Source organism: Lactuca virosa, chromosome 1, assembly GCF_052849685.1.
Source record: "Lactuca virosa cultivar CGN04683 chromosome 1, Lactuca_virosa_CGN04683_v6, whole genome shotgun sequence".
Classification (NCBI taxonomy): domain Eukaryota; kingdom Viridiplantae; phylum Streptophyta; class Magnoliopsida; order Asterales; family Asteraceae; genus Lactuca; species Lactuca virosa.
In genome coordinates, this window is record NC_136426.1 from 256,690,647 (window position 1) to 256,714,345 (window position 23,699).

The following is a 23,699-nucleotide window of genomic DNA, read 5'->3' on the forward strand; positions in this document are numbered from 1 at the left end:
AGGCGTGGGACCCACGTGACCGATCGGGTCCGTTCCAAAAATACAAAAACCATCAACCATGAAGCGGAGGCCACCCGAACATAGAAACAGCAAGAAACAAAAAAAAACCGCACGTAAAATCTAAAAAAACGCAAACGGGCAACGAAAAAGGGGGGTGCAACACGAGGACTTCCCAGGGGGTCACCCATCCTAGTAGTACTCTCGCCCAAGCAAGCTTAACTGTGGAGTTCTGATGGGATCCGGTGCATTAGTGCTGGTATGATCGCACCCGAAATATTATCCATGCTTATTGCTTTTATGTCTTAAAAGACGCAGAACCTCCTTTGTTTTCGTACGCGAGGCGTGGGACCCACGTGACCGATCGGGTCCGTTCCAAAAATACGAAAACCATCAACCATGAAGCGGAGGCCACCCGAGCATAGAAACAGCAAGAAACAAAAAAAAACCGCACGTAAAAAATTAAAAAAAACACAAACGGGCAACGAAAAAGTGGGGTGCAACACGAGTACTTCCCAGGGGGTCACCCATCCTAGTACTACTCTCGCCCAAGCACGCTTAACTGCGGTGTTCTGATGGGATCCGGTGCATTAGTGCTGGTATGATCGCACCCGAAATATTATCCATGCTTATTGCTTTTATGTATTAAAAGACGCAGAACCTCCTTTGTTTTCGTACGTGAGGCGTGGCACCCATGTGACCGATCGGGTCCGTTCCAAAAATACGAAAACCATCAACAATGAAGCGGAGGCCACCCGAGCATAGAAACAGCAAGAAACAAAAAAAATCGCACGCAAAATATAAAAAAAGCAAACGGGCAAGGAAAAAGGGGGGGTGCAACACGAGGACTTCCCAGGGGGTCACCCATCCTAGTACTACTCTCGCCCAAGCATGCTTAACTGCGGAGTTCTGATGGGATCCGGTGCATTAGTGCTGGTATGATCGCACCGGAAATATTATCCATGCTTGTTGCGTTTATGTCTTAAAAGACGCAGAACCTCCTTTGTTTTCGTACGCGAGGCGTGGGACCCACGTGACCGATCGGGTCCGTTCCAAAAATACGAAAACCATCAACCATGAAGCGGAGGCCACCCGAGCATAGAAACAACAAGAAACAAAAAAAACCGCACGTAAAATCTAAAAAAACGCAAACGGGCAATGAAAAAGGGGGGGGGTGCAACACGAGGACTTCCCAGGGGTCACCCATCCTAGTACTACTCTCGCCCAAGTACGCTTAATTGCGAAGTTCTGATTGGATCCAATGCATTAGTCCTGGTATGATCGCACCGGAAATATTATCCATGCTTATTGCTTTTATGTCTTAAAAGACGCAGAACCTCCTTTGTTTTCGTACGCGAGGCGTGGGACCCACGTGACCGATCGGGTCCGTTCCAAAAATACGAAAACCATCAACCATGAAGCGGAGGCCACCCGAACATAGAAACAGCAAGAAACAAAAAAAACCGCACGTAAAATCTAAAAAAACGCAAACGGGCAACGAAAAAGGGGGATGCAACACGAGGACTTCCCAGGGGGTCACCCATCCTAGTAGTACTCTCGCCCAAGCAAGCTTAACTACGGAGTTCTGATGGGATCCGGTGCATTAGTGCTGGTATGATCGCACCCGAAATATTATCCATGCTTACTGCTTTTATGTCTTAAAAGACGCAGAACCTCCTTTGTTTTCGTACGCGAGGCGTGGGACCCACGTGACCGATCGGGTCCGTTCCAAAAATACGAAAACCATCAACCATGAAGCGGAGGCCACCCGAGCATAGAAACAGCAAGAAACAAAAAAAACGCACGTAAAAAATTAAAAAAAACGCAAACGGGCAACGAAAAAGAAGGGTGCAACACGAGGACTTCCCAGGGGGTCACCCATCCTAGTACTACTCTCGCCCAAGCACGCTTAACTACGAAGTTCTGATGGGATCCGGTGCATTAGTGCTGGTATGATCGCACCCGAAATATTATCCATGCTTATTGCTTTTATGTATTAAAAGACGTAGAACCTCCTTTGTTTTCGTACGTGAGGCGTGGCACCCATGTGACCGATCGGGTCCGTTCCAAAAATACGAAAACCATCAACCATGAAGCGGAGGCCACCCGAGCATAGAAATAGCAAGAAACAAAAAAAAAATCGCACGCAAAATATAAAAAAAGCACACGGGCAAGGAAAAAGGGGGTGCAACACGAGGACTTCCCAGGGGGTCACCCATCCTAGTACTACTCTCGCCCAAGCATACTTAACTGCGGAGTTCTGATGGGATCCGGTGCATTAGTGCTGCTATGATCGCACCGGAAATATTATCCATGCTTGTTGCCTTTATGTCTTAAAAGACGCAGAACCTCCTTTGTTTTCGTACGCGAGGCGTGGGACAAACGTGACCGATCGGGTCCGTTCCAAAAATACGAAAACCATCAACCATGAAGCGGAGGCCACCCGAGCATAGAAACAACAAGAAACAAAAAAAACCGCACGTAAAATAAAAAAAAAACACAAACGGGGAACGAAAAAGGGGTGCAACACGAGGACTTCGCAGGGGGTCACCCATCCTAGTACTACTCTCGCCCAAACACGCTTAACTGCGGAGTTCTGATGGGATCCGGTGCATTAGTGCTGGTATGATCGCACCCGAAATATTATCCATGCTTAATGCTTTTATGTCTTAAAAGACGCAGAACCTGGTTTGTTTTCGTACACGAGGCATGGGACCCACGTGACCGATCGGGTCCGTTCCAAAAATACGAAAACCATCAACCATGAAGCGGAGGCCACCCGAGCATAGAAACAGCAAGACACAAAAAAAAACCGCAAGTAAAATCTAAAAAAACGCAAACGGGCAATGAAAAAGGGGGGGGGGGGGTACAACACGAGGACTTCCGACGGGGTCACCCATCCTAGTACTACTCTCGCCCAAGCACGCTTAACTGCGGAGTTCTGATGGGATCCGGTGCATTAGTGTCGGTATGATCGCACCCGAAATATTATCCATGCTTATTGCTTTTATGTCTTAAAAGACGCAGAACCTCCTTTGTTTTCGTACGCGAGGCGTGGGACCCACGTGACCGATCGGGTCCGTTCCAAAAATACGAAAACCATCAACCATGAAGCGGAGGCCACCCGAGCATAGAAACAGCAAGAAACAAAAAAAAAACCGCACGTAAAATCTAAAAAAACGCAAACGGGCAACGAAAAGGGGGGGGGGGGGGGTGCAACACAAGGACTTCCCAGGGGTCACCCATCCTAGTACTACTCTCGCCCAAGTACGCTTAATTGCGGAGTTCTGATTGGATCCAGTGCATTAGTCCTGGTATGATCGCACCGGAAATATTATCCATGCTTATTGCTTTTATGTCTTAAAAGACGCAGAACCACCTTTGTTTTCGTACGCGAGGCGTGGGACCCACGTGACCGATCGGGACCGTTCCAAAAATACGAAAACCATCAACCATGAAGCGGAGGCCACCCGAACATAGAAACAGCAAGAAACAAAAAAAAATCGCACGTAAAATCTAAAAAAACGCAAACGGGCAACGAAAAAGGGGGGTGCAACACGAGGACTTCCCAGGGGGTCACCCATCCTAGTAGTACTCTCGCCCAAGCAAGCTTAACTGTGGAGTTCTGATGGGATCCGGTGCATTAGTGCTGGTATGATCGCACCCGAAATATTATCCATGCTTATTGCTTTTATGTCTTAAAAGACGCAGAACCTCCTTTGTTTTCGTACGCGAGGCGTGGGACCCACGTGACCGATCGGGTCCGTTCCAAAAATACGAAAACCATCAACCATGAAGCGGAGGCCACCCGAGCATAGAAACAGCAAGAAACAAAAAAAAACCGCACGTAAAAAATTAAAAAAAACGCAAACGGGCAACGAAAAAGTGGGGTGCAACACGAGTACTTCCCAGGGGGTCACCCATCCTAGTACTACTCTCGCCCAAGCACGCTTAACTGCGGAGTTCTGATGGGATCCGGTGCATTAGTGCTGGTATGATCGCACCCGAAATATTATCCATGCTTATTGCTTTTATGTATTAAAAGACGCAGAACCTCCTTTGTTTTCGTACGTGAGGCGTGGCACCCATGTGACCGATCGGGTCCGTTCCAAAAATACGAAAACCATCAACAATGAAGCGGAGGCCACCCGAGCATAGAAACAGCAAGAAACAAAAAAAAATCGCACGCAAAATATAAAAAACGCAAACGGGCAAGGAAAAAGGGGGGTGCAACACGAGGACTTCCCAGGGGGTCACCCATCCTAGTACTACTCTCGCCCAAGCATGCTTAACTGCGGAGTTCTGATGGGATCCGGTGCATTAGTGCTGGTATGATCGCACCGGAAATATTATCCATGCTTGTTGCGTTTATGTCTTAAAAGACGCAGAACCTCCTTTGTTTTCGTACGCGAGGCGTGGGACCCACGTGACCGATCGGGTCCGTTCCAAAAATACGAAAACCATCAACCATGAAGCGGAGGCCAGCCGAGCATAGAAACAACAAGAAACAAAAAAAACCGCACGTAAAATCTAAAAAAACGCAAACGGGCAATGAAAAAGGGGGGGGGGTGCAACACGAGGACTTCCCAGGGGTCACCCATCCTAGTACTACTCTCGCCAAAGTACGCTTAATTGCGAAGTTCTGATTGGATCCAATGCATTAGTCCTGGTATGATCGCACCGGAAATATTATCCATGCTTATTGCTTTTATGTCTTAAAAGACGCAGAACCTCCTTTGTTTTCGTACGCGAGGCGTGGGACCCACGTGACCGATCGGGTCCGTTCCAAAAATACGAAAACCATCAACCATGAAGCGGAGGCCACCCGAACATAGAAACAGCAAGAAACAAAAAAAACCGCACGTAAAATCTAAAAAAACGCAAACGGGCAACGAAAAAGGGGCATGCAACACGAGGACTTCCCAGGGGGTCACCCATCCTAGTAGTACTCTCGCCCAAGCAAGCTTAACTGTGGAGTTCTGATGGGATCCGGTGCATTAGTGCTGGTATGATCGCACCCGAAATATTATCCATGCTTATTGCTTTTATGTCTTAAAAGACGCAGAACCTCCTTTGTTTTCGTACGCGAGGCGTGGGACCCACGTGACCGATCGGGTCCGTTCCAAAAATACGAAAACCATCAACCATGAAGCGGAGGCCACCCGAGCATAGAAACAGCAAGAAACAAAAAAAAACCGCACGTAAAAAATTAAAAAAAACGCAAACGGGCAACGAAAAAGTGGGGTGCAACACGAGTACTTCCCAGGGGGTCACCCATCCTAGTACTACTCTCGCCCAAGCACGCTTAACTGCGGAGTTCTGATGGGATCCGGTGCATTAGTGCTGGTATGATCGCACCCGAAATATTATCCATGCTTATTGCTTTTATGTATTAAAAGACGCAGAACCTCCTTTGTTTTCGTACGTGAGGCGTGGCACCCATGTGACCGATCGGGTCCGTTCCAAAAATACGAAAACCATCAACAATGAAGCGGAGGCCACCCGAGCATAGAAACAGCAAGAAACAAAAAAAAATCGCACGCAAAATATAAAAAAAGCAAACGGGCAAGGAAAAAGGGGGGTGCAACACGAGGACTTCCCAGGGGGTCACCCATCCTAGTACTACTCTCGCCCAAGCATGCTTAACTGCGGAGTTCTGATGGGATCCGGTGCATTAGTGCTGGTATGATCGCACCGGAAATATTATCCATGCTTGTTGCCTTTATGTCTTAAAAGACGCAGAACCTCCTTTGTTTTCGTACGCGAGGCGTGGGACCCACGTGACCGATCGGGTCCGTTCCAAAAATACGAAAACCATCAACCATGAAGCGGAGGCCACCCGAGCATAGAAACAACAAGAAACAAAAAAAACCGCACGTAAAATCTAAAAAAACGCAAACGGGCAATGAAAAAGGGGGGGGGGTGCAACACGAGGACTTCCTAGGGGTCACCCATCCTAGTACTACTCTCGCCCAAGTACGCTTAATTGCGAAGTTCTGATTGGATCCAATGCATTAGTCCTGGTATGATCGCACCGGAAATATTATCCATGCTTATTGCTTTTATGTCTTAAAAGACGCAGAACCTCCTTTGTTTTCGTACGCGAGGCGTGGGACCCACGTGACCGATCGGGTCCGTTCCAAAAATACGAAAACCATCAACCATGAAGCGGAGGCCACCCGAGCATAGAAACAACAAGAAACAAAAAAAACCGCACGTAAAATCTAAAAAAACGCAAACGGGCAATGAAAAAGGGGGGGGGGGGGGGTGCAACACGAGGACTTCCCAGGGGTCACCCATCCTAGTACTACTCTCGCCCAAGCACGCTTAACTGCGGAGTTCTGATGGGATCCGGTGCATTAGTGCCGGTATGATCGCACCCGAAATATTATCCATGCTTATTGCTTTTATGTCTTAAAAGACGCAGAACCTCCTTTGTTTTCGTACGCGAGGCGTGGGACCCACGTGACCGATCGGGTCCGTTCCAAAAATACGAAAACCATCAACCATGAAGCGGAGGCCACCCGAGCATAGAAACAGCAAGAAACAAAAAAAAACCGCACGTAAAATCTAAAAAAACGCAAACGGGCAACGAAAAGGGGGGGTGCAACACAACGACTTCCCAGGGGTCACCCATCCTAGTACTACTCTCGCCCAAGTACGCTTAATTGCGGAGTTCTGATTGGATCCAGTGCATTAGTCCTGGTATGATCGCACCGGAAATATTATCCATGCTTATTGCTTTTATGTCTTAAAAGACGCAGAACCACCTTTGTTTTCGTACGCGAGGCGTGGGACCCACGTGACCGATCGGGTCCGTTCCAAAAATACGAAAACCATCAACCATGAAGCGGAGGCCACCCGAACATAGAAACAGCATGAAACAAAAAAAAACCGCACGTAAAATCTAAAAAAACGCAAACGGGCAACGAAAAAGGGGGGTGCAACACGAGGACTTCCCAGGGGGTCACCCATCCTAGTAGTACTCTCGCCCAAGCAAGCTTAACTGTGGAGTTCTGATGGGATCCGGTGCATTAGTGCTGGTATGATCGCACCCGAAATATTATCCATGCTTATTGCTTTTATGTCTTAAAAGACGCAGAACCTCCTTAGTTTTCGTACGCGAGGCGTGGGACCCACGTGACCGATCGGGTCCGTTCCAAAAATACGAAAACCATCAACCATGAAGCGGAGGCCACCCGAGCATAGAAACAGCAAGAAACAAAAAAAACCGCACGTAAAAAATTAAAAAAAACGCAAACGGGCAACGAAAAAGTGGGTTGCAACACGAGTACTTCCCAGGGGGTCACCCATCCTAGTACTACTCTCGCCCAAGCACGCTTAACTACGGAGTTCTGATGGGATCCGGTGCATTAGTGCTGGTATGATCGCACCCGAAATATTATCCATGCTTATTGCTTTTATGTATTAAAAGACGCAAAACCTCCTTTGTTTTCGTACGTGAGGCGTGGCACCCATGTGACCGATCGGGTCCGTTCCAAAAATACGAAAACCATCAACAATGAAGCGGAGGCCACCCGAGCATAGAAACAGCAAGAAACAAAAAAAAATCGCACGCAAAATATAAAAAAAGCAAACGGGCAAGGAAAAAGGGGGGGTGCAACACGAGGACTTCCCAGGGGGTCACCCATCCTAGTACTACTCTCGCCCAAGCATGCTTAACTGCGGAGTTCTGATGGGATCCGGTGCATTAGTGCTGGTATGATCGCACCGGAAATATTATCCATGCTTGTTGCGTTTATGTCTTAAAAGACGCAGAACCTCCTTTGTTTTCGTACGCGAGGCGTGGGACCCACGTGACCGATCGGGTCCGTTCCAAAAATACGAAAACCATCAACCATGAAGCGGAGGCCACCCGAGCATAGAAACAACAAGAAACAAAAAAAACCGCACGTAAAATCTAAAAAAACGCAAACGGGCAATGAAAAAGGGGGGGGTGCAACACGAGGACTTCTCAGGGGTCACCCATCCTAGTACTACTCTCGCCCAAGTACGCTTAATTGCGAAGTTCTGATTGGATCCAATGCATTAGTCCTGGTATGATCGCACCGGAAATATTATCCATGCTTATTGCTTTTATGTCTTAAAAGACGCAGAACCTCCTTTGTTTTCGTACGCGAGGCGTGGGACCCACGTGACCGATCGGGTCCGTTCCAAAAATACGAAAACCATCAACCATGAAGCGGAGGCCACCCGAACATAGAAACAGCAAGAAACAAAAAAAAACCGCACGTAAAATCTAAAAAAACGCAAACGGGCAACGAAAAAGGGGGATGCAACACGAGGACTTCCCAGGGGGTCACCCATCCTAGTAGTACTCTCGCCCAAGCAAGCTTAACTGCGGAGTTCTGATGGGATCCGGTGCATTAGTGCTGGTATCATCGCACCCGAAATATTATCCATGCTTACTGCTTTTATGTCTTAAAAGACGCAGAACCTCCTTTGTTTTCGTACGCGAGGCGTGGGACCCACGTGACCGATCGGGTCCGTTCCAAAAATACGAAAACCATCAACCATGAAGCGGAGGCCACCCGAGCATAGAAACAGCAAGAAACAAAAAAAAACGCACGTAAAAAATTAAAAAAAAACGCAAACGGGCAACGAAAAAGAGGGGTGCAACACGAGGACTTCCTAGGGGGTCACCCATCCTAGTACTACTCTCGCCCAAGCACGCTTAACTACGAAGTTCTGATGGGATCCGGTGCATTAGTGCTGGTATGATCGCACCCGAAATATTATCCATGCTTATTGCTTTTATGTATTAAAAGACGCAGAACCTCCTTTGTTTTCGTACGTGAGGCGTGGCACCCATGTGACCGATCGGGTCCGTTCCAAAAATACGAAAACCATCAACCATGAAGCGGAGGCCACCCGAGCATAGAAATAGCAAGAAACAAAAAAAAAATCGCACGCAAAATATAAAAAAAGCACACGGGCAAGGAAAAAGGGGGTGCAACACGAGGACTTCCCAGGGGGTCACCCATCCTAGTACTACTCTTGCCCAAGCATACTTAACTGCGGAGTTCTGATGGGATCCGGTGCATTAGTGCTGCTATGATCGCACCGGAAATATTATCCATGCTTGTTGCCTTTATGTCTTAAAAGACGCAGAACCTCCTTTGTTTTCGTACGCGAGGCGTGGGACCCACGTGACCGATCGGGTCCGTTCCAAAAATACGAAAACCATCAACCATGAAGCGGAGGCCACCCGAGCATAGAAACAACAAGAAACAAAAAAAACCGCACGTAAAATAAAAAAAAACACAAACGGGGAACGAAAAAGGGGTGCAACACGAGGACTTCGCAGGGGGTCACCCATCCTAGTACTACTCTCGCCCAAACACGCTTAACTGCGGAGTTCTGATGGGATCCGGTGCATTAGTGCTGGTATGATCGCACCCGAAATATTATCCATGCTTAATGCTTTTATGTCTTAAAAGACGCAGAACCTGCTTTGTTTTCGTACACGAGGCATGGGACCCACGTGACCGATCGGGTCCGTTCCAAAAATACGAAAACCATCAACCATGAAGCGGAGGCCACCCGAGCATAGAAACAGCAAGAAACAAAAAAAAACCGCAAGTAAAATCTAAAAAAACGCAAACGGGCAATGAAAAAGGGGGGGGGGGGGTACAACACGAGGACTTCCGACGGGGTCACCCATCCTAGTACTACTCTCGCCCAAGCACGCTTAACTGCGGAGTTCTGATGGGATCCGGTGCATTAGTGCCGGTATGATCGCACCCGAAATATTATCCATGCTTATTGCTTTTATGTCTTAAAAGACGCAGAACCTCCTTTGTTTTCGTACGCGAGGCGTGGGACCCACGTGACCGATCGGGTCCGTTCCAAAAATACGAAAACCATCAACCATGAAGCGGAGGCCACCCGAGCATAGAAATAGCAAGAAACAAAAAAAAACCGCACGTAAAATCTAAAAAAACGCAAACGGGCAACGAAAAGGGGGGGGGGGGGTGCAACACAAGGACTTCCCAGGGGTCACCCATCCTAGTACTACTCTCGCCCAAGTACGCTTAATTGCGGAGTTCTGATTGGATCCAGTGCATTAGTCCTGGTATGATCGCACCGGAAATATTATCCATGCTTATTGCTTTTATGTCTTAAAAGACGCAGAACCACCTTTGTTTTCGTACGCGAGGCGTGGGACCCACGTGACCGATCGGGTCCGTTCCAAAAATACGAAAACCATCAACCATGAAGCGGAGGCCACCCGAACATAGAAACAGCAAGAAACAAAAAAAAACCGCACGTAAAATCTAAAAAAACGCAAACGGGCAACGAAAAAGGGGGGTGCAACACGAGGACTTCCCAGGGGGTCACCCATCCTAGTAGTACTCTCGCCCAAGCAAGCTTAACTGTGGAGTTCTGATGGGATCCGGTGCATTAGTGCTGGTATGATCGCACCCGAAATATTATCCATGCTTATTGCTTTTATGTCTTAAAAGACGCAGAACCTCCTTTGTTTTCGTACGCGAGGCGTGGGACCCACGTGACCGATCGGGTCCGTTCCAAAAATACGAAAACCATCAACCATGAAGCGGAGGCCACCCGAGCATAGAAACAGCAAGAAACAAAAAAAAACCGCACGTAAAAAATTAAAAAAAACGCAAACGGGCAACGAAAAAGTGGGGTGCAACACGAGTACTTCCCAGGGGGTCACCCATCCTAGTACTACTCTCGCCCAAGCACGCTTAACTGCGGAGTTCTGATGGGATCCGGTGCATTAGTGCTGGTATGATCGCACCCGAAATATTATCCATGCTTATTGCTTTTATGTATTAAAAGACGCAGAACCTCCTTTGTTTTCGTACGTTAGGCGTGGCACCCATGTGACCGATCGGGTCCGTTCCAAAAATACGAAAACCATCAACAATGAAGCGGAGGCCACCCGAGCATAGAAACAGCAAGAAACAAAAAAAAATCGCACGCAAAATATAAAAAAAGCAAACGGGCAAGGAAAAAGGGGGGGTGCAACACGAGGACTTCCCAGGGGGTCACCCATCCTAGTACTACTCTCGCCCAAGCATGCTTAACTGCGGAGTTCTGATGGGATCCGGTGCATTAGTGCTGGTATGATCGCACCGGAAATATTATCCATGCTTGTTGCGTTTATGTCTTAAAAGACGCAGAACCTCCTTTGTTTTCGTACGCGAGGCGTGGGACCCACGTGACCGATCGGGTCCGTTCCAAAAATACGAAAACCATCAACCATGAAGCGGAGGCCAGCCGAGCATAGAAACAACAAGAAACAAAAAAACCGCACGTAAAATCTAAAAAAACGCAAACGGGCAATGAAAAGGGGGGGGGGGTGCAACACGAGCACTTCCCAGGGGTCACCCATCCTAGTACTACTCTCGCCCAAGTACGCTTAATTGCGAAGTTCTGATTGGATCCAATGCATTAGTCCTGGTATGATCGCACCGGAAATATTATCCATGCTTATTGCTTTTATGTCTTAAAAGACGCAGAACCTCCTTTGTTTTCGTACGCGAGGCGTGGGACCCACGTGACCGATCGGGTCCGTTCCAAAAATACGAAAACCATCAACCATGAAGCGGAGGCCACCCGAACATAGAAACAGCAAGAAACAAAAAAAAACCGCACGTAAAATCTAAAAAAACGCAAACGGGCAACGAAAAAGGGGGATGCAACACGAGGACTTCCCAGGGGGTCACCCATCCTAGTAGTACTCTCGCCCAAGCAAGCTTAACTGTGGAGTTCTGATGGGATCCGGTGCATTAGTGCCGGTATGATCGCACCCGAAATATTATCCATGCTTATTGCTTTTATGTCTTAAAAGACGCAGAACCTCCTTTGTTTTCGTACGCGAGGCGTGGGACCCAGGTGACCGATCGGGTCCGTTCCAAAAATACGAAAACCATCAACCATGAAGCGGAGGCCACCCGAGCATAGAAACAGCAAGAAACAAAAAAAAACCGCACGTAAAAAATTAAAAAAAACGCAAACGGGCAACGAAAAAGTGGGGTGCAACACGAGTACTTCCCAGGGGGTCACCCATCCTAGTACTACTCTCGCCCAAGCACGCTTAACTGCGGAGTTCTGATGGGATCCGGTGCATTAGTGCTGGTATGATCGCACCCGAAATATTATCCATGCTTATTGCTTTTATGTATTAAAAGACGCAGAACCTCCTTTGTTTTCGTACGTGAGGCGTGGCACCCATGTGACCGATCGGGTCCGTTCCAAAAATACGAAAACCATCAACAATGAAGCGGAGGCCACCCGAGAATAGAAACAGCAAGAAACAAAAAAAAATCGCACGCAAAATATAAAAAAAGCAAACGGGCAAGGAAAAAGGGGGGGTGCAACACGAGGACTTCCCAGGGGGTCACCCATCCTAGTACTACTCTCGCCCAAGCATGCTTAACTGCGGAGTTCTGATGGGATCCGGTGCATTAGTGCTGGTATGATCGCACCGGAAATATTATCCATGCTTGTTGCGTTTATGTCTTAAAAGACGCAGAACCTCCTTTGTTTTCGTACGCGAGGCGTGGGACCCACGTGACCGATCGGGTCCGTTCCAAAAATACGAAAACCATCAACCATGAAGCGGAGGCCACCCGAGCATAGAAACAACAAGAAACAAAAAAAACCGCACGTAAAATCTAAAAAAACGCAAACGGGCAATGAAAAGGGGGGGGGGTGCAACACGAGGACTTCCTAGGGGTCACCCATCCTAGTACTACTCTCGCCCAAGTACGCTTAATTGCGAAGTTCTGATTGGATCCAATGCATTAGTCCTGGTATGATCGCACCGGAAATATTATCCATGCTTATTGCTTTTATGTCTTAAAAGACGCAGAACCTCCTTTGTTTTCGTACGCGAGGCGTGGGACCCACGTGACCGATCGGGTCCGTTCCAAAAATACGAAAACCATCAACCATGAAGCGGAGGCCACCCGAGCATAGAAACAACAAGAAACAAAAAAAACCGCACGTAAAATCTAAAAAAACGCAAACGGGCAATGAAAAAGGGGGGGGGGGGTGCAACACGAGGACTTCCCAGGGGTCACCCATCCTAGTACTACTCTCGCCCAAGCACGCTTAACTGCGGAGTTCTGATGGGATCCGGTGCATTAGTGCCGGTATGATCGCACCCGAAATATTATCCATGCTTATTGCTTTTATGTCTTAAAAGACGCAGAACCTCCTTTGTTTTCGTACGCGAGGCGTGGGACCCACGTGACCGATCGGGTCCGTTCCAAAAATACGAAAACCATCAACCATGAAGCGGAGGCCACCCGAGCATAGAAACAGCAAGAAACAAAAAAAAACCGCACGTAAAATCTAAAAAAACGCAAACGGGCAACGAAAAGGGGGGGGGTGCAACACAAGGACTTCCCAGGGGTCACCCATCCTAGTACTACTCTCGCCCAAGTACGCTTAATTGCGGAGTTCTGATTGGATCCAGTGCATTAGTCCTGGTATGATCGCACCGGAAATATTATCCATGCTTATTGCTTTTATGTCTTAAAAGACGCAGAACCACCTTTGTTTTCGTACGCGAGGCGTGGGACCCACGTGACCGATCGGGTCCGTTCCAAAAATACGAAAACCATCAACCATGAAGCGGAGGCCACCCGAACATAGAAACAGCAAGAAACAAAAAAAAACCGCACGTAAAATCTAAAAAAACGCAAACGGGCAACGAAAAAGGGGGGTGCAACACGAGGACTTCCCAGGGGGTCACCCATCCTAGTAGTACTCTCGCCCAAGCAAGCTTAACTGTGGAGTTCTGATGGGATCCGGTGCATTAGTGCTGGTATGATCGCACCCGAAATATTATCCATGCTTATTGCTTTTATGTCTTAAAAGACGCAGAACCTCCTTTGTTTTCGTACGCGAGGCGTGGGACCCACGTGACCGATCGGGTCCGTTCCAAAAATACGAAAACCATCAACCATGAAGCGGAGGCCACCCGAGCATAGAAACAACAAGAAACAAAAAAAAACCGCACGTAAAAAATTAAAAAAAACGCAAACGGGCAACGAAAAAGTGGGGTGCAACACGAGTACTTCCCAGGGGGTCACCCATCCTAGTACTACTCTCGCCCAAGCACGTTTAACTGCGGAGTTCTGATGGGATCCGGTGCATTAGTGCTGGTATGATCGCCCCCGAAATATTATCCATGCTTATTGCTTTTATGTATTAAAAGACGCAGAACCTCCTTTGTTTTCGTACGTGAGGCGTGGCACCCATGTGACCGATCGGGTCCGTTCCAAAAATACGAAAACCATCAACAATGAAGCAGAGGCCACCCGAGCATAGAAACAGCAAGAAACAAAAAAAAATCGCACGCAAAATATAAAAAAAGCAAACGGGCAAGGAAAAAGGGGGGGTGCAACACGAGGACTTCCCAGGGGGTCACCCATCCTAGTACTACTCTCGCCCAAGCATGCTTAACTGCGGAGTTCTGATGGGATCCGGTGCATTAGTGCTGGTATGATCGCACCGGAAATATTATCCATGCTTGTTGCGTTTATGTCTTAAAAGACGCAGAACCTCCTTTGTTTTCGTACGCGAGGCGTGGGACCCACGTGACCGATCGGGTCCGTTCCAAAAATACGAAAACCATCAACCATGAAGCGGAGGCCACCCGAGCATAGAAACAACAAGAAACAAAAAAAACCGCACGTAAAATCTAAAAAAACGCAAACGGGCAATGAAAAAGGGGGGGGGGGGGGGTGCAACACGAGGACTTCCCAGGGGTCACCCATCCTAGTACTACTCTCGCCCAAGTACGCTTAATTGCGAAGTTCTGATTGGATCCAATGCATTAGTCCTGGTATGATCGCACCGGAAATATTATCCATGCTTATTGCTTTTATGTCTTAAAAGACGCAGAACCTCCTTTGTTTTCGTACGCGAGGCGTGGGACCCACGTGACCGATCGGGTCCGTTCCAAAAATACGAAAACCATCAACCATGAAGCGGAGGCCACCCGAGCATAGAAACAACAAGAAACAAAAAAAACCGCACGTAAAATCTAAAAAAACGCAAACGGGCAATGAAAAAGGGGGGGGGGTGCAACACGAGGACTTCCCAGGGGTCACCCATCCTAGTACTACTCTCGCCCAAGCACGCTTAACTGCGGAGTTCTGATGGGATCCGGTGCATTAGTGCCGGTATGATCGCACCCGAAATATTATCCATGCTTATTGCTTTTATGTCTTAAAAGACGCAGAACCTCCTTTGTTTTCGTACGCGAGGCGTGGGACCCACGTGACCGATCGGGTCCGTTCCAAAAATACGAAAACCATCAACCATGAAGCGGAGGCCACCCGAGCATAGAAACAGCAAGAAACAAAAAAAAACCGCACGTAAAATCTAAAAAAACGCAAACGGGCAACGAAAAGGGGGGGTGCAACACAAGGACTTCCCAGGGGTCACCCATCCTAGTACTACTCTCGCCCAAGTACGCTTAATTGCGGAGTTCTGATTGGATCCAGTGCATTAGTCCTGGTATGATCGCACCGGAAATATTATCCATGCTTATTGCTTTTATGTCTTAAAAGACGCAGAACCACCTTTGTTTTCGTACGCGAGGCGTGGGACCCACGTGACCGATCGGGTCCGTTCCAAAAATACGAAAACCATCAACCATGAAGCGGAGGCCACCCGAACATAGAAACAGCAAGAAACAAAAAAAAAACGCACGTAAAATCTAAAAAAACGCAAACGGGCAACGAAAAAGGGGGGTGCAACACGAGGACTTCCCAGGGGGTCACCCATCCTAGTAGTACTCTCGCCCAAGCAAGCTTAACTGTGGAGTTCTGATGGGATCCGGTGCATTAGTGCTGGTATGATCGCACCCGAAATATTATCCATGCTTATTGCTTTTATGTCTTAAAAGACGCAGAACCTCCTTTGTTTTCGTACGCGAGGCGTGGGACCCACGTGACCGATCGGGTCCGTTCCAAAAATACGAAAACCATCAACCATGAAGCGGAGGCCACCCGAGCATAGAAACAGCAAGAAACAAAAAAAAACGCACGTAAAAAATTAAAAAAAACGCAAACGGGCAACGAAAAAGAGGGGTGCAACACGAGGACTTCCCAGGGGGGTCACCCATCCTAGTACTACTCTCGCCCAAGCACGCTTAACTGCGAAGTTCTGATGGGATCCGATGCATTAGTGCTGGTATGATCGCACCCGAAATATTATCCATGCTTATTGCTTTTATGTATTAAAAGACGCAGAACCTCCTTTGTTTTCGTACGTGAGGCGTGGCACCCATGTGACCGATCGGGTCCGTTCCAAAAATACGAAAACCATCAACCATGAAGCGGAGGCCACCCGAGCATAGAAATAGCAAGAAACAAAAAAAAATCGCACGCAAAATATAAAAAAAGCAAACGGGCAAGGAAAAAGGGGGTGCAACACGAGGACTTCCCAGGGGGTCACCCATCCTAGTACTACTCTCGCCCAAGCATACTTAACTGCGGAGTTCTGATGGGATCCGGTGCATTAGTGCTGCTATGATCGCACCGGAAATATTATCCATGCTTGTTGCCTTTATGTCTTAAAAGACGCAGAACCTCCTTTGTTTTCGTACGCGAGGCGTGGGACCCACGTGACCGATCGGGTCCGTTCCAAAAATACGAAAACCATCAACCATGAAGCGGAGGCCACCCGAGCATAGAAACAGCAAGAAACAAAAAAAAAACGCACGTAAAATCTAAAAAAAGCAAACGGGCAACGAAAAAGGGTGGTGGGGTGCAACACGAGGACTTCCCAGGGGTCACCCATCCTAGTACTACTCTCGCCCAAGCACGCTTAACTGCGGAGTTCTGATGGGATCCGGTGCATTAGTGCTCGTATTATCGCACCCGAAATATTATCCATGCTTATTGCTTTTATGTCTTAAAAGACGCAGAACCTCCTTTGTTTTCGTACGCGAGGCGTAGGACCCACGTGACCGATCGGGTCCGTTCCAAAAATACGAAAACCATCAACCATGAAGCGGAGGCCACCCGAGCATAGAAACAGCAAGAAACAAAAAATACCGCACGTAAAATCTAAAAAAACGCAAACGGGCAACGAAAAGGGGGGGGGGTGCAACACGAGGACTTCCCAGGGGTCACCCATCCTAGTACTACTCTCGCCCAAGTACGCTTAATTGCGGAGTTCTGATTGGATCCAGTGCATTAGTCCTGGTATGATCGCACCGGAAATATTATCCATGCTTATTGCTTTTATGTCTTAAAAGACGCAGAACCTCCTTTGTTTTCGTACGCGAGGCGTGGGACCCACGTGACCGATCGGGTCCGTTCCAAAAATACGAAAACCATCAACCATGAAGCGGAGGCCACCCGAACATAGAAACAGCAAGAAACAAAAAAAAACCGCACGTAAAATCTAAAAAAACGCAAACGGGCAACGAAAAAGGGGGGTGCAACACGAGGACTTCCCAGGGGGTCACCCATCCTAGTACTACTCTTGCCCAAGCAAGCTTAACTGCGGAATTCTGATGGGATCCGGTGCATTAGTGCTGGTATGATCGCACCCGAAATATTATCCATGCTTATTGCTTTTATGTCTTAAAAGACGCAGAATCTCCTTTGTTTTCGTAAGCGAGGCGTGGGACCCACGTGACCGATCGGGTCCGTTCCAAAAATACGAAAACCATCAACAATGAAGCGGAGGCCACCCGAGCATAGAAACAACAAGAAACAAAAAAAAAAACCGCACGTAAAAAATTAAAAAAAACGCAAACGGGCAACGAAAAAGAGGGGTGCAACACGAGGACTTCCCAGGGGGTAACCCATCCTAGTACTACTCTCGCCCAAGCACGCTTAACTGCGAAGTTCTGATGGGATCCGGTGCATTAGTGCTGGTATGATCGCACCCGAAATATTATCCATGCTTATTGCTTTTATGTATTAAAAGACGCAGAACCTCCTTTGTTTTCGTACGTGAGGCGTGGCACCCATGTGACCGATCGGGTCCGTTCCAAAAATACGAAAACCATCAACCATGAAGCGGAGGCCACCCGAGCATAGAAAGAGCAAGAAACAAAAAAAAATCGCACGCAAAATATAAAAAAAGCAAACGGGCAAGGAAAAAGGGGGGGTGCAACACGAGGACTTCCCAGGGGGTCACCCATCCTAGTACTACTCTCGCCCAAGCATGCTTAACTGCGGAGTTCTGATGGGATCCGGTGCATTAGTGCTGGTATGATCGCACCGGAAATATTATCCATGCTTGTTGCCTTTATGTCTTAAAAGACGCAGAACCTCCTTTGTTTTCGTACGCGAGGCGTGGGACCCACGTGACCGATCGGGTCCGTTCCAAAAATACGAAAACCATCAACCATGAAGCGGAGGCCACCTGAGCATAGAAACAACAAGAAACAAAAAAAGCCGCACGTAAAATCTAAAAAAACGCAAACAGGTTGATGGTTCATCCTAGTACTACTCTCGCCCAAGCACGCACCCCCCCCCCTTTTCGTTGCCCGTTTGCGTTTTTTTAGATTTTACGTGCGGTTTTTTTTTGTTTCTTGCTGTTTCTATGCTCGGGTGGCCTCCGCTTCATGGTTGATGGTTTTCGTATTTTTGGAACGGACCCGATCGGTCACGTGCGTCCCACGCCTCGCGTACGAAAACAAAGGAGGTTCTGCGTCTTTTAAGACATAAAAGCAATAAGCATGGATAATATTTCGGGTGCGATACTACCAGCACTAATGCACCGGATCCCATCAGAACTCCGCAGTTAAGCGTGCTTGGGCGAGAGTAGTACTAGGATGGGTGACCCCTGGGAAGTCCTCCTTTGTTTTCGTACGTGAGGCGTGGCACCCATGTGACCAATCGGGTCCGTTCCAAAAATACGAAAACCATCAACCATGAAGCGGAGGCCACCCGAGCATAGAAACAGCAAGAAACAAAAAAAAAAAAAAACGCACGTAAAATCTAAAAAAAGCAAACGGGCAACGAAAAAGGGTGGTGGGGTGCAACACGAGGACTTCCCAGGGGTCACCCATCCTAGTACTACTCTCGCCCAAGCACGCTTAACTGCGGAGTTCTGATGGGATCCGGTGCATTAGTGCTGGTATTATCGCACCCGAAATATTATCCATGCTTATTGCTTTTATGTCTTAAAAGACGCAGAACCTCCTTTGTTTTCGTACGCGAGGCGTGGGACCCACGTTACCGATCGGGTCCGTTCCAAAAATACGAAAACCATCAACCATGAAGCGGAGGCCACCCGAGCATAGAAACAGCAAGAAACAAAAAAAAACCGCACGTAAAATCTAAAAAACCGCAAACGGGCAACGAAAAGGGGGGGGGGTGCAACACGAGGACTTCCCAGGGGTCACCCATCCTAGTACTACTCTCGCCCAAGTACGCTTAATTGCGGAGTTCTGATTGGATCCAGTGCATTAGTCCTGGTATGATCGCACCGGAAATATTATCCATGCTTATTGCTTTTATGTCTTAAAAGACGCAGAACCTCCTTTGTTTTCCTACGCGAGGCGTGGGACCCACGTGACCGATCGGGTCCGTTCCAAAAATACGAAAACCATCAACCATGAAGCGGAGGCCACCCGAACATAGAAACAGCAAGAAACAAAAAAAAACCGCACGTAAAATCTAAAAAAACGCAAAAGGGCAACGAAAAAGGGGGGTGCAACACGAGGACTTCCCAGGGGGTCACCCATCCTAGTACTACTCTCGCCCAAGCAAGCTTAACTGCGGAGTTCTGCTGGGATCCGGTGCATTAGTGCTGGTATTATCGCACCCGAAATATTATCCATGCTTATTGCTTTTATGTCTTAAAAGACGCAGAACCTCCTTTGTTTTCGTACGCGAGGCGTGGGACCCACGTGACAGATCGGGTCCGTTCCAAAAATACGAAAACCATCAACCATGAAGCGGAGGCCACCCGAGCATAGAAACAGCAAGAAACAAAAAAAAACCGCACGTAAAATCTAAAAAAACGCAAACGGGCAACGAAAAAGAGGGGTGCAACACGAGGACTTCCCAGGGGGTCACCCATCCTAGTACTATTCTCGCCCAAGCACGCTTAACTGCGGAGTTCTGATGGGATCCGGTGCATTAGTGCTCGTATGATCGCACCGGAAATATTATCCATGCTTATTGCTTTTATGTCTTAAAAGACGCAGAACCTCCTTTGTTTTCGTACGCGAGGCGTGGGACCCACGTGACCGATCGGGTCCGTTCCAAAAATACGAAAATCATCAACAATGAAGCGGAGGCCACCCGAGCATAGAAACAACAAGAAACAAAAAAAAAAACCGCACGTAAAAAATTAAAAAAAACGCAAACGGGCAACGAAAAAGAGGGGTGCAACACGAGGACTTCCCAGGGAGTAACCCATCCTAGTACTACTCTCGCCCAAGCACGCTTAACTGCGAAGTTCTGATGGGATCCGGTGCATTAGTGCTGGTATGATCGCACCCGAAATATTATCCATGCTTATTGCTTTTATGTATTAAAAGACGCAGAACCTCCTTTGTTTTCGTACGTGAGGCGTGGCACCCATGTGACCGATCGGGTCCGTTCCAAAAATACGAAAACCATCAACCATGAAGCGGAGGCCACCCGAGCATAGAAAGAGCAAGAAACAAAAAAAAATCGCACGCAAAATATAAAAAAAGCAAACGGGCAAGGAAAAAGGGGGGGGTGCAACACGAGGACTTCCCAGGGGGTCACCCATCCTAGTACTACTCTCGCCCAAGCATGCTTAACTGCGGAGTTCTGATGGGATCCGGTGCATTAGTGCTGGTATGATCGCACCGGAAATATTATCCATGCTTGTTGCCTTTATGTCTTAAAAGACGCAGAACCTCCTTTGTTTTCGTACGCGAGGCGTGGGACCCACGTGACCGATCGGGTCCGTTCCAAAAATACGAAAACCATCAACCATGAAGCGGAGGCCACCCGAGCATAGAAACAACAAGAAACAAACAAAAACCGCACGTAAAACCTAAAAAAACGCAAACGGGCAATGAAAAGGGGGGGGGGGGTGCAACACGAGGACTTCCCAGGGGTCACCCATCCTAGTACTACTCTCGCCCAAGCACGCTTAACTGCGGAGTTCTGAGGGGATCCGGTGCATTAGTGCCGGTATGATCGCACCCGAAATATTATCCATGCTTATTGCTTTTATGTCTTAAAAGACGCAGAACGTCCTTTGTTTTCGTACGCGAGGCGTGGGACCCACGTGACCGATCGGGTCCGTTCCAAAAATACGAAAACCATCAACCATGAAGCGGAGGCCACCCGAGCATAGAAACAGCAACAAACAAAAAAAAACCGCACGTAAAATCTAAAAAAACGCAAACGGGCAACGAAAAGGGGGGGGGGGTGCAACACAAGGACTTCCCAGGGGTCACCCATCCTAGTACTACTCTCGCCCAGGTACGCTTAATTGCGGAGTTCTGATTGGATCCAGTGCATTAGTCCTGGTATGATCGCACCGGAAATATTATCCATGCTTATTGCTTTTATGTCTTAAAAGACGCAGAACCACCTTTGTTTTCGTACGCGAGGCGTGGGACCCACGTGACCGATCGGGTCCATTCCAAAAATACGAAAACCATCAACAATGAAGCGGAGGCCACCCGAGCATAGAAACAGCAAGAAACAAAAAAAAAACGCACGTAAAATCTAAAAAAAGCAAACGGGCAACGAAAAAGGGTGGTGGGGTGCAACACGAGGACTTCCCAGGGGTCACCCATCCTAGTACTACTCTCGCCCAAGCATGCTTAACTGCGGAGTTCTGATGGGATCCGGTGCATTAGTGCTGGTATGATCGCACCGGAAATATTATCCATGCTTGTTGCGTTTATGTCTTAAAAGACGCAGAACCTCCTTTGTTTTCGTACGCGAGGCGTGGGACCCACGTGACCGATCGGGTCCGTTCCAAAAATACGAAAACCATCAACCATGAAGCGGAGGCCACCCGAGCATAGAAACAACAAGAAACAAAAAAAACCGCACGTAAAATCTAAAAAAACGCAAACGGGCAATGAAAAAGGGGGGGGGGGTGCAACACGAGGACTTCCCAGGGGTCACCCATCCTAGTACTACTCTCGCCCAAGTACGCTTAATTGCGAAGTTCTGATTGGATCCAATGCATTAGTCCTGGTATGATCGCACCGGAAATATTATCCATGCTTATTGCTTTTATGTCTTAAAAGACGCAGAACCTCCTTTGTTTTCGTACGCGAGGCGTGGGACCCAGGTGACCGATCGGGTCCGTTCCAAAAATACGAAAACCATCAACCATGAAGCGGAGGCCACCCGAACATAGAAACAGCAAGAAACAAAAAAAAACCGCACGTAAAATCTAAAAAAACGCAAACGGGCAACGAAAAAGGGGGATGCAACACGAGGACTTCCCAGGGGGTCACCCATCCTAGTAGTACTCTCGCCCAAGCAAGCTTAACTGCGGAGTTCTGATGGGATCCGGTGCATTAGTGCTGGTATGATCGCACCCGAAATATTATCCATGCTTATTGCTTTTATGTCTTAAAAGACGCAGAACCTCCTTTGTTTTCGTACGCGAGGCGTGGGACCCACGTGACCGATCGGGTCCGTTCCAAAAATACGAAAACCATCAACCATGAAGCGGAGGCCACCCGAGCATAGAAACAGCAAGAAACAAAAAAAAAAACGCACGTAAAAAATTAAAAAAAACGCAAACGGGCAACGAAAAAGAGGGGTGCAACACGAGGACTTCCCAGGGGGTCACCCATCCTAGTACTACTCTCGCCCAAGCACGCTTAACTGCGAAGTTCTGATGGGATTCGGTGCATTAGTGCTGGTATGATCGCACCCGAAATATTATCCATGCTTATTGCTTTTATGTATTAAAAGACGCAGAACCTCCTTTGTTTTCGTACGTGAGGCGTGGCACCCATGTGACCGATCGGGTCCGTTCCAAAAATACGAAAACCATCAACAATGAAGCGGAGGCCACCCGAGCATAGAAACAGCAAGAAACAAAAAAAAATCGCACGCAAAATATAAAAAAAGCAAACGGGCAAGGAAAAAGGGGGGGTGCAACACGAGGACTTCCCAGGGGGTCACCCATCCTAGTACTACTCTCGCCCAAGCATGCTTAACTGCGGAGTTCTGATGGGATCCGGTGCATTAGTGCTGGTATGATCGCACCGGAAATATTATCCATGCTTGTTGCGTTTATGTCTTAAAAGACGCAGAACCTCCTTTGTTTTCGTACGCGAGGCGTGGGACCCACGTGACCGATCGGGTCCGTTCCAAAAATACGAAAACCATCAACCATGAAGCGGAGGCCACCCGAGCATAGAAACAACAAGAAACAAAAAAAACCGCACGTAAAATCTAAAAAAACGCAAACGGGCAATGAAAAAGGGAGGGGGGGGGGGTGCAACACGAGGACTTCCCAGGGGTCACCCATCCTAGTACTACTCTCGCCCAAGTACGCTTAATTGCGAAGTTCTGATTGGATCCAATGCATTAGTCCTGGTATGATCGCACCGGAAATATTATCCATGCTTATTGCTTTTATGTCTTAAAAGACGCAGAACCTCCTTTGTTTTCGTACGCGAGGCGTGGGACCCAGGTGACCGATCGGGTCCGTTCCAAAAATACGAAAACCATCAACCATGAAGCGGAGGCCACCCGAACATAGAA

The 23,699-nt window shown here is 48.0% G+C and overlaps 58 non-coding genes and 11 pseudogenes across 58 annotated transcripts; 1 reads left to right on the top strand and 68 right to left on the bottom strand.

Moving 5' to 3' along the window:
* Positions 1 to 151: 151 nt before the first annotated feature.
* LOC145148939 (5S ribosomal RNA) lies at positions 152 to 270 on the bottom strand. The gene has a single exon (XR_013729801.1). It is a non-coding gene; the product is annotated as a 5S ribosomal RNA (ribosomal RNA).
* A 221-nt stretch (positions 271 to 491) lies between these two features.
* LOC145146128 (5S ribosomal RNA) lies at positions 492 to 610 on the bottom strand. The gene has a single exon (XR_013727078.1). It is a non-coding gene; the product is annotated as a 5S ribosomal RNA (ribosomal RNA).
* A 218-nt stretch (positions 611 to 828) lies between these two features.
* LOC145146357 (5S ribosomal RNA) lies at positions 829 to 947 on the bottom strand. The gene has a single exon (XR_013727305.1). It is a non-coding gene; the product is annotated as a 5S ribosomal RNA (ribosomal RNA).
* Positions 948 to 1,168: 221 nt separating this feature from the next.
* Positions 1,169 to 1,286, bottom strand: LOC145151344 (5S ribosomal RNA; annotated as a pseudogene).
* Positions 1,287 to 1,504: 218 nt separating this feature from the next.
* Positions 1,505 to 1,623, bottom strand: LOC145148320 (5S ribosomal RNA). The gene has a single exon (XR_013729209.1). It is a non-coding gene; the product is annotated as a 5S ribosomal RNA (ribosomal RNA).
* A 219-nt stretch (positions 1,624 to 1,842) lies between these two features.
* Positions 1,843 to 1,961, bottom strand: LOC145138956 (5S ribosomal RNA). The gene has a single exon (XR_013721798.1). It is a non-coding gene; the product is annotated as a 5S ribosomal RNA (ribosomal RNA).
* A 218-nt stretch (positions 1,962 to 2,179) lies between these two features.
* LOC145149836 (5S ribosomal RNA) lies at positions 2,180 to 2,298 on the bottom strand. Its single transcript, XR_013730678.1, has one exon. It is a non-coding gene; the product is annotated as a 5S ribosomal RNA (ribosomal RNA).
* Positions 2,299 to 2,515: 217 nt separating this feature from the next.
* On the bottom strand, positions 2,516 to 2,634 carry LOC145143830 (5S ribosomal RNA). The gene has a single exon (XR_013724863.1). It is a non-coding gene; the product is annotated as a 5S ribosomal RNA (ribosomal RNA).
* A 226-nt stretch (positions 2,635 to 2,860) lies between these two features.
* On the bottom strand, positions 2,861 to 2,979 carry LOC145149040 (5S ribosomal RNA). The gene has a single exon (XR_013729903.1). It is a non-coding gene; the product is annotated as a 5S ribosomal RNA (ribosomal RNA).
* A 228-nt stretch (positions 2,980 to 3,207) lies between these two features.
* On the bottom strand, positions 3,208 to 3,325 carry LOC145151250 (5S ribosomal RNA). The gene has a single exon (XR_013732011.1). It is a non-coding gene; the product is annotated as a 5S ribosomal RNA (ribosomal RNA).
* A 219-nt stretch (positions 3,326 to 3,544) lies between these two features.
* Positions 3,545 to 3,663, bottom strand: LOC145148940 (5S ribosomal RNA). Its single transcript, XR_013729802.1, has one exon. It is a non-coding gene; the product is annotated as a 5S ribosomal RNA (ribosomal RNA).
* Positions 3,664 to 3,884: 221 nt separating this feature from the next.
* LOC145154178 (5S ribosomal RNA) lies at positions 3,885 to 4,003 on the bottom strand. Its single transcript, XR_013734663.1, has one exon. It is a non-coding gene; the product is annotated as a 5S ribosomal RNA (ribosomal RNA).
* Positions 4,004 to 4,221: 218 nt separating this feature from the next.
* LOC145146358 (5S ribosomal RNA) lies at positions 4,222 to 4,340 on the bottom strand. The gene has a single exon (XR_013727306.1). It is a non-coding gene; the product is annotated as a 5S ribosomal RNA (ribosomal RNA).
* Positions 4,341 to 4,562: 222 nt separating this feature from the next.
* On the bottom strand, positions 4,563 to 4,680 carry LOC145151451 (5S ribosomal RNA; annotated as a pseudogene).
* A 218-nt stretch (positions 4,681 to 4,898) lies between these two features.
* LOC145150276 (5S ribosomal RNA) lies at positions 4,899 to 5,017 on the bottom strand. Its single transcript, XR_013731095.1, has one exon. It is a non-coding gene; the product is annotated as a 5S ribosomal RNA (ribosomal RNA).
* A 221-nt stretch (positions 5,018 to 5,238) lies between these two features.
* On the bottom strand, positions 5,239 to 5,357 carry LOC145154179 (5S ribosomal RNA). The gene has a single exon (XR_013734664.1). It is a non-coding gene; the product is annotated as a 5S ribosomal RNA (ribosomal RNA).
* A 218-nt stretch (positions 5,358 to 5,575) lies between these two features.
* On the bottom strand, positions 5,576 to 5,694 carry LOC145146360 (5S ribosomal RNA). The gene has a single exon (XR_013727307.1). It is a non-coding gene; the product is annotated as a 5S ribosomal RNA (ribosomal RNA).
* Positions 5,695 to 5,916: 222 nt separating this feature from the next.
* Positions 5,917 to 6,034, bottom strand: LOC145151405 (5S ribosomal RNA; annotated as a pseudogene).
* Positions 6,035 to 6,261: 227 nt separating this feature from the next.
* On the bottom strand, positions 6,262 to 6,379 carry LOC145144002 (5S ribosomal RNA). Its single transcript, XR_013725024.1, has one exon. It is a non-coding gene; the product is annotated as a 5S ribosomal RNA (ribosomal RNA).
* Positions 6,380 to 6,598: 219 nt separating this feature from the next.
* On the bottom strand, positions 6,599 to 6,716 carry LOC145151341 (5S ribosomal RNA; annotated as a pseudogene).
* A 219-nt stretch (positions 6,717 to 6,935) lies between these two features.
* Positions 6,936 to 7,054, bottom strand: LOC145148942 (5S ribosomal RNA). Its single transcript, XR_013729804.1, has one exon. It is a non-coding gene; the product is annotated as a 5S ribosomal RNA (ribosomal RNA).
* A 220-nt stretch (positions 7,055 to 7,274) lies between these two features.
* LOC145141373 (5S ribosomal RNA) lies at positions 7,275 to 7,393 on the bottom strand. Its single transcript, XR_013722623.1, has one exon. It is a non-coding gene; the product is annotated as a 5S ribosomal RNA (ribosomal RNA).
* Positions 7,394 to 7,612: 219 nt separating this feature from the next.
* On the bottom strand, positions 7,613 to 7,731 carry LOC145146362 (5S ribosomal RNA). Its single transcript, XR_013727309.1, has one exon. It is a non-coding gene; the product is annotated as a 5S ribosomal RNA (ribosomal RNA).
* A 220-nt stretch (positions 7,732 to 7,951) lies between these two features.
* Positions 7,952 to 8,069, bottom strand: LOC145151390 (5S ribosomal RNA; annotated as a pseudogene).
* A 219-nt stretch (positions 8,070 to 8,288) lies between these two features.
* Positions 8,289 to 8,407, bottom strand: LOC145149165 (5S ribosomal RNA). Its single transcript, XR_013730021.1, has one exon. It is a non-coding gene; the product is annotated as a 5S ribosomal RNA (ribosomal RNA).
* A 221-nt stretch (positions 8,408 to 8,628) lies between these two features.
* LOC145144988 (5S ribosomal RNA) lies at positions 8,629 to 8,747 on the bottom strand. Its single transcript, XR_013725983.1, has one exon. It is a non-coding gene; the product is annotated as a 5S ribosomal RNA (ribosomal RNA).
* Positions 8,748 to 8,965: 218 nt separating this feature from the next.
* Positions 8,966 to 9,084, bottom strand: LOC145150586 (5S ribosomal RNA). Its single transcript, XR_013731401.1, has one exon. It is a non-coding gene; the product is annotated as a 5S ribosomal RNA (ribosomal RNA).
* Positions 9,085 to 9,300: 216 nt separating this feature from the next.
* On the bottom strand, positions 9,301 to 9,419 carry LOC145143832 (5S ribosomal RNA). The gene has a single exon (XR_013724864.1). It is a non-coding gene; the product is annotated as a 5S ribosomal RNA (ribosomal RNA).
* Positions 9,420 to 9,645: 226 nt separating this feature from the next.
* On the bottom strand, positions 9,646 to 9,764 carry LOC145146228 (5S ribosomal RNA). The gene has a single exon (XR_013727171.1). It is a non-coding gene; the product is annotated as a 5S ribosomal RNA (ribosomal RNA).
* Positions 9,765 to 9,989: 225 nt separating this feature from the next.
* Positions 9,990 to 10,107, bottom strand: LOC145151251 (5S ribosomal RNA). Its single transcript, XR_013732012.1, has one exon. It is a non-coding gene; the product is annotated as a 5S ribosomal RNA (ribosomal RNA).
* Positions 10,108 to 10,326: 219 nt separating this feature from the next.
* Positions 10,327 to 10,445, bottom strand: LOC145148943 (5S ribosomal RNA). Its single transcript, XR_013729805.1, has one exon. It is a non-coding gene; the product is annotated as a 5S ribosomal RNA (ribosomal RNA).
* A 221-nt stretch (positions 10,446 to 10,666) lies between these two features.
* LOC145154180 (5S ribosomal RNA) lies at positions 10,667 to 10,785 on the bottom strand. Its single transcript, XR_013734665.1, has one exon. It is a non-coding gene; the product is annotated as a 5S ribosomal RNA (ribosomal RNA).
* Positions 10,786 to 11,004: 219 nt separating this feature from the next.
* LOC145146363 (5S ribosomal RNA) lies at positions 11,005 to 11,123 on the bottom strand. The gene has a single exon (XR_013727310.1). It is a non-coding gene; the product is annotated as a 5S ribosomal RNA (ribosomal RNA).
* A 221-nt stretch (positions 11,124 to 11,344) lies between these two features.
* On the bottom strand, positions 11,345 to 11,462 carry LOC145151404 (5S ribosomal RNA; annotated as a pseudogene).
* Positions 11,463 to 11,681: 219 nt separating this feature from the next.
* On the bottom strand, positions 11,682 to 11,800 carry LOC145149551 (5S ribosomal RNA). The gene has a single exon (XR_013730407.1). It is a non-coding gene; the product is annotated as a 5S ribosomal RNA (ribosomal RNA).
* Positions 11,801 to 12,021: 221 nt separating this feature from the next.
* LOC145154181 (5S ribosomal RNA) lies at positions 12,022 to 12,140 on the bottom strand. Its single transcript, XR_013734666.1, has one exon. It is a non-coding gene; the product is annotated as a 5S ribosomal RNA (ribosomal RNA).
* Positions 12,141 to 12,359: 219 nt separating this feature from the next.
* Positions 12,360 to 12,478, bottom strand: LOC145146364 (5S ribosomal RNA). Its single transcript, XR_013727311.1, has one exon. It is a non-coding gene; the product is annotated as a 5S ribosomal RNA (ribosomal RNA).
* Positions 12,479 to 12,699: 221 nt separating this feature from the next.
* On the bottom strand, positions 12,700 to 12,817 carry LOC145151408 (5S ribosomal RNA; annotated as a pseudogene).
* Positions 12,818 to 13,041: 224 nt separating this feature from the next.
* LOC145144003 (5S ribosomal RNA) lies at positions 13,042 to 13,159 on the bottom strand. Its single transcript, XR_013725025.1, has one exon. It is a non-coding gene; the product is annotated as a 5S ribosomal RNA (ribosomal RNA).
* A 221-nt stretch (positions 13,160 to 13,380) lies between these two features.
* Positions 13,381 to 13,498, bottom strand: LOC145151253 (5S ribosomal RNA). Its single transcript, XR_013732013.1, has one exon. It is a non-coding gene; the product is annotated as a 5S ribosomal RNA (ribosomal RNA).
* A 219-nt stretch (positions 13,499 to 13,717) lies between these two features.
* LOC145148944 (5S ribosomal RNA) lies at positions 13,718 to 13,836 on the bottom strand. The gene has a single exon (XR_013729806.1). It is a non-coding gene; the product is annotated as a 5S ribosomal RNA (ribosomal RNA).
* Positions 13,837 to 14,057: 221 nt separating this feature from the next.
* Positions 14,058 to 14,176, bottom strand: LOC145145479 (5S ribosomal RNA). Its single transcript, XR_013726450.1, has one exon. It is a non-coding gene; the product is annotated as a 5S ribosomal RNA (ribosomal RNA).
* Positions 14,177 to 14,395: 219 nt separating this feature from the next.
* LOC145146365 (5S ribosomal RNA) lies at positions 14,396 to 14,514 on the bottom strand. The gene has a single exon (XR_013727312.1). It is a non-coding gene; the product is annotated as a 5S ribosomal RNA (ribosomal RNA).
* A 227-nt stretch (positions 14,515 to 14,741) lies between these two features.
* LOC145151345 (5S ribosomal RNA) lies at positions 14,742 to 14,859 on the bottom strand (annotated as a pseudogene).
* Positions 14,860 to 15,081: 222 nt separating this feature from the next.
* On the bottom strand, positions 15,082 to 15,199 carry LOC145144004 (5S ribosomal RNA). Its single transcript, XR_013725026.1, has one exon. It is a non-coding gene; the product is annotated as a 5S ribosomal RNA (ribosomal RNA).
* Positions 15,200 to 15,418: 219 nt separating this feature from the next.
* On the bottom strand, positions 15,419 to 15,536 carry LOC145151255 (5S ribosomal RNA). Its single transcript, XR_013732015.1, has one exon. It is a non-coding gene; the product is annotated as a 5S ribosomal RNA (ribosomal RNA).
* A 219-nt stretch (positions 15,537 to 15,755) lies between these two features.
* Positions 15,756 to 15,874, bottom strand: LOC145148945 (5S ribosomal RNA). Its single transcript, XR_013729807.1, has one exon. It is a non-coding gene; the product is annotated as a 5S ribosomal RNA (ribosomal RNA).
* Positions 15,875 to 16,094: 220 nt separating this feature from the next.
* LOC145148997 (5S ribosomal RNA) lies at positions 16,095 to 16,214 on the bottom strand. Its single transcript, XR_013729858.1, has one exon. It is a non-coding gene; the product is annotated as a 5S ribosomal RNA (ribosomal RNA).
* A 217-nt stretch (positions 16,215 to 16,431) lies between these two features.
* On the bottom strand, positions 16,432 to 16,550 carry LOC145149837 (5S ribosomal RNA). The gene has a single exon (XR_013730679.1). It is a non-coding gene; the product is annotated as a 5S ribosomal RNA (ribosomal RNA).
* Positions 16,551 to 16,773: 223 nt separating this feature from the next.
* On the bottom strand, positions 16,774 to 16,891 carry LOC145149084 (5S ribosomal RNA). Its single transcript, XR_013729945.1, has one exon. It is a non-coding gene; the product is annotated as a 5S ribosomal RNA (ribosomal RNA).
* A 221-nt stretch (positions 16,892 to 17,112) lies between these two features.
* LOC145151185 (5S ribosomal RNA) lies at positions 17,113 to 17,230 on the bottom strand. Its single transcript, XR_013731953.1, has one exon. It is a non-coding gene; the product is annotated as a 5S ribosomal RNA (ribosomal RNA).
* Positions 17,231 to 17,449: 219 nt separating this feature from the next.
* LOC145148845 (5S ribosomal RNA) lies at positions 17,450 to 17,568 on the bottom strand. Its single transcript, XR_013729711.1, has one exon. It is a non-coding gene; the product is annotated as a 5S ribosomal RNA (ribosomal RNA).
* A 223-nt stretch (positions 17,569 to 17,791) lies between these two features.
* On the bottom strand, positions 17,792 to 17,910 carry LOC145144352 (5S ribosomal RNA). Its single transcript, XR_013725362.1, has one exon. It is a non-coding gene; the product is annotated as a 5S ribosomal RNA (ribosomal RNA).
* Positions 17,911 to 18,129: 219 nt separating this feature from the next.
* On the bottom strand, positions 18,130 to 18,248 carry LOC145146366 (5S ribosomal RNA). The gene has a single exon (XR_013727313.1). It is a non-coding gene; the product is annotated as a 5S ribosomal RNA (ribosomal RNA).
* Positions 18,249 to 18,720: 472 nt separating this feature from the next.
* Positions 18,721 to 18,843, top strand: LOC145151413 (5S ribosomal RNA; annotated as a pseudogene).
* A 160-nt stretch (positions 18,844 to 19,003) lies between these two features.
* Positions 19,004 to 19,121, bottom strand: LOC145146071 (5S ribosomal RNA). Its single transcript, XR_013727023.1, has one exon. It is a non-coding gene; the product is annotated as a 5S ribosomal RNA (ribosomal RNA).
* Positions 19,122 to 19,343: 222 nt separating this feature from the next.
* LOC145151186 (5S ribosomal RNA) lies at positions 19,344 to 19,461 on the bottom strand. The gene has a single exon (XR_013731954.1). It is a non-coding gene; the product is annotated as a 5S ribosomal RNA (ribosomal RNA).
* Positions 19,462 to 19,680: 219 nt separating this feature from the next.
* On the bottom strand, positions 19,681 to 19,799 carry LOC145148748 (5S ribosomal RNA). The gene has a single exon (XR_013729618.1). It is a non-coding gene; the product is annotated as a 5S ribosomal RNA (ribosomal RNA).
* A 219-nt stretch (positions 19,800 to 20,018) lies between these two features.
* LOC145148243 (5S ribosomal RNA) lies at positions 20,019 to 20,137 on the bottom strand. The gene has a single exon (XR_013729137.1). It is a non-coding gene; the product is annotated as a 5S ribosomal RNA (ribosomal RNA).
* Positions 20,138 to 20,360: 223 nt separating this feature from the next.
* LOC145147127 (5S ribosomal RNA) lies at positions 20,361 to 20,479 on the bottom strand. The gene has a single exon (XR_013728040.1). It is a non-coding gene; the product is annotated as a 5S ribosomal RNA (ribosomal RNA).
* A 220-nt stretch (positions 20,480 to 20,699) lies between these two features.
* Positions 20,700 to 20,818, bottom strand: LOC145146367 (5S ribosomal RNA). The gene has a single exon (XR_013727314.1). It is a non-coding gene; the product is annotated as a 5S ribosomal RNA (ribosomal RNA).
* A 224-nt stretch (positions 20,819 to 21,042) lies between these two features.
* On the bottom strand, positions 21,043 to 21,160 carry LOC145147230 (5S ribosomal RNA). The gene has a single exon (XR_013728139.1). It is a non-coding gene; the product is annotated as a 5S ribosomal RNA (ribosomal RNA).
* Positions 21,161 to 21,383: 223 nt separating this feature from the next.
* LOC145151277 (5S ribosomal RNA) lies at positions 21,384 to 21,501 on the bottom strand. The gene has a single exon (XR_013732034.1). It is a non-coding gene; the product is annotated as a 5S ribosomal RNA (ribosomal RNA).
* Positions 21,502 to 21,724: 223 nt separating this feature from the next.
* Positions 21,725 to 21,842, bottom strand: LOC145149196 (5S ribosomal RNA). Its single transcript, XR_013730050.1, has one exon. It is a non-coding gene; the product is annotated as a 5S ribosomal RNA (ribosomal RNA).
* Positions 21,843 to 22,065: 223 nt separating this feature from the next.
* On the bottom strand, positions 22,066 to 22,183 carry LOC145151348 (5S ribosomal RNA; annotated as a pseudogene).
* A 219-nt stretch (positions 22,184 to 22,402) lies between these two features.
* LOC145148222 (5S ribosomal RNA) lies at positions 22,403 to 22,521 on the bottom strand. The gene has a single exon (XR_013729116.1). It is a non-coding gene; the product is annotated as a 5S ribosomal RNA (ribosomal RNA).
* A 222-nt stretch (positions 22,522 to 22,743) lies between these two features.
* LOC145154612 (5S ribosomal RNA) lies at positions 22,744 to 22,862 on the bottom strand. The gene has a single exon (XR_013735079.1). It is a non-coding gene; the product is annotated as a 5S ribosomal RNA (ribosomal RNA).
* Positions 22,863 to 23,081: 219 nt separating this feature from the next.
* On the bottom strand, positions 23,082 to 23,200 carry LOC145146368 (5S ribosomal RNA). Its single transcript, XR_013727315.1, has one exon. It is a non-coding gene; the product is annotated as a 5S ribosomal RNA (ribosomal RNA).
* Positions 23,201 to 23,427: 227 nt separating this feature from the next.
* Positions 23,428 to 23,545, bottom strand: LOC145151349 (5S ribosomal RNA; annotated as a pseudogene).
* Between the last annotated feature and the right edge of the window lie 154 nt (positions 23,546 to 23,699).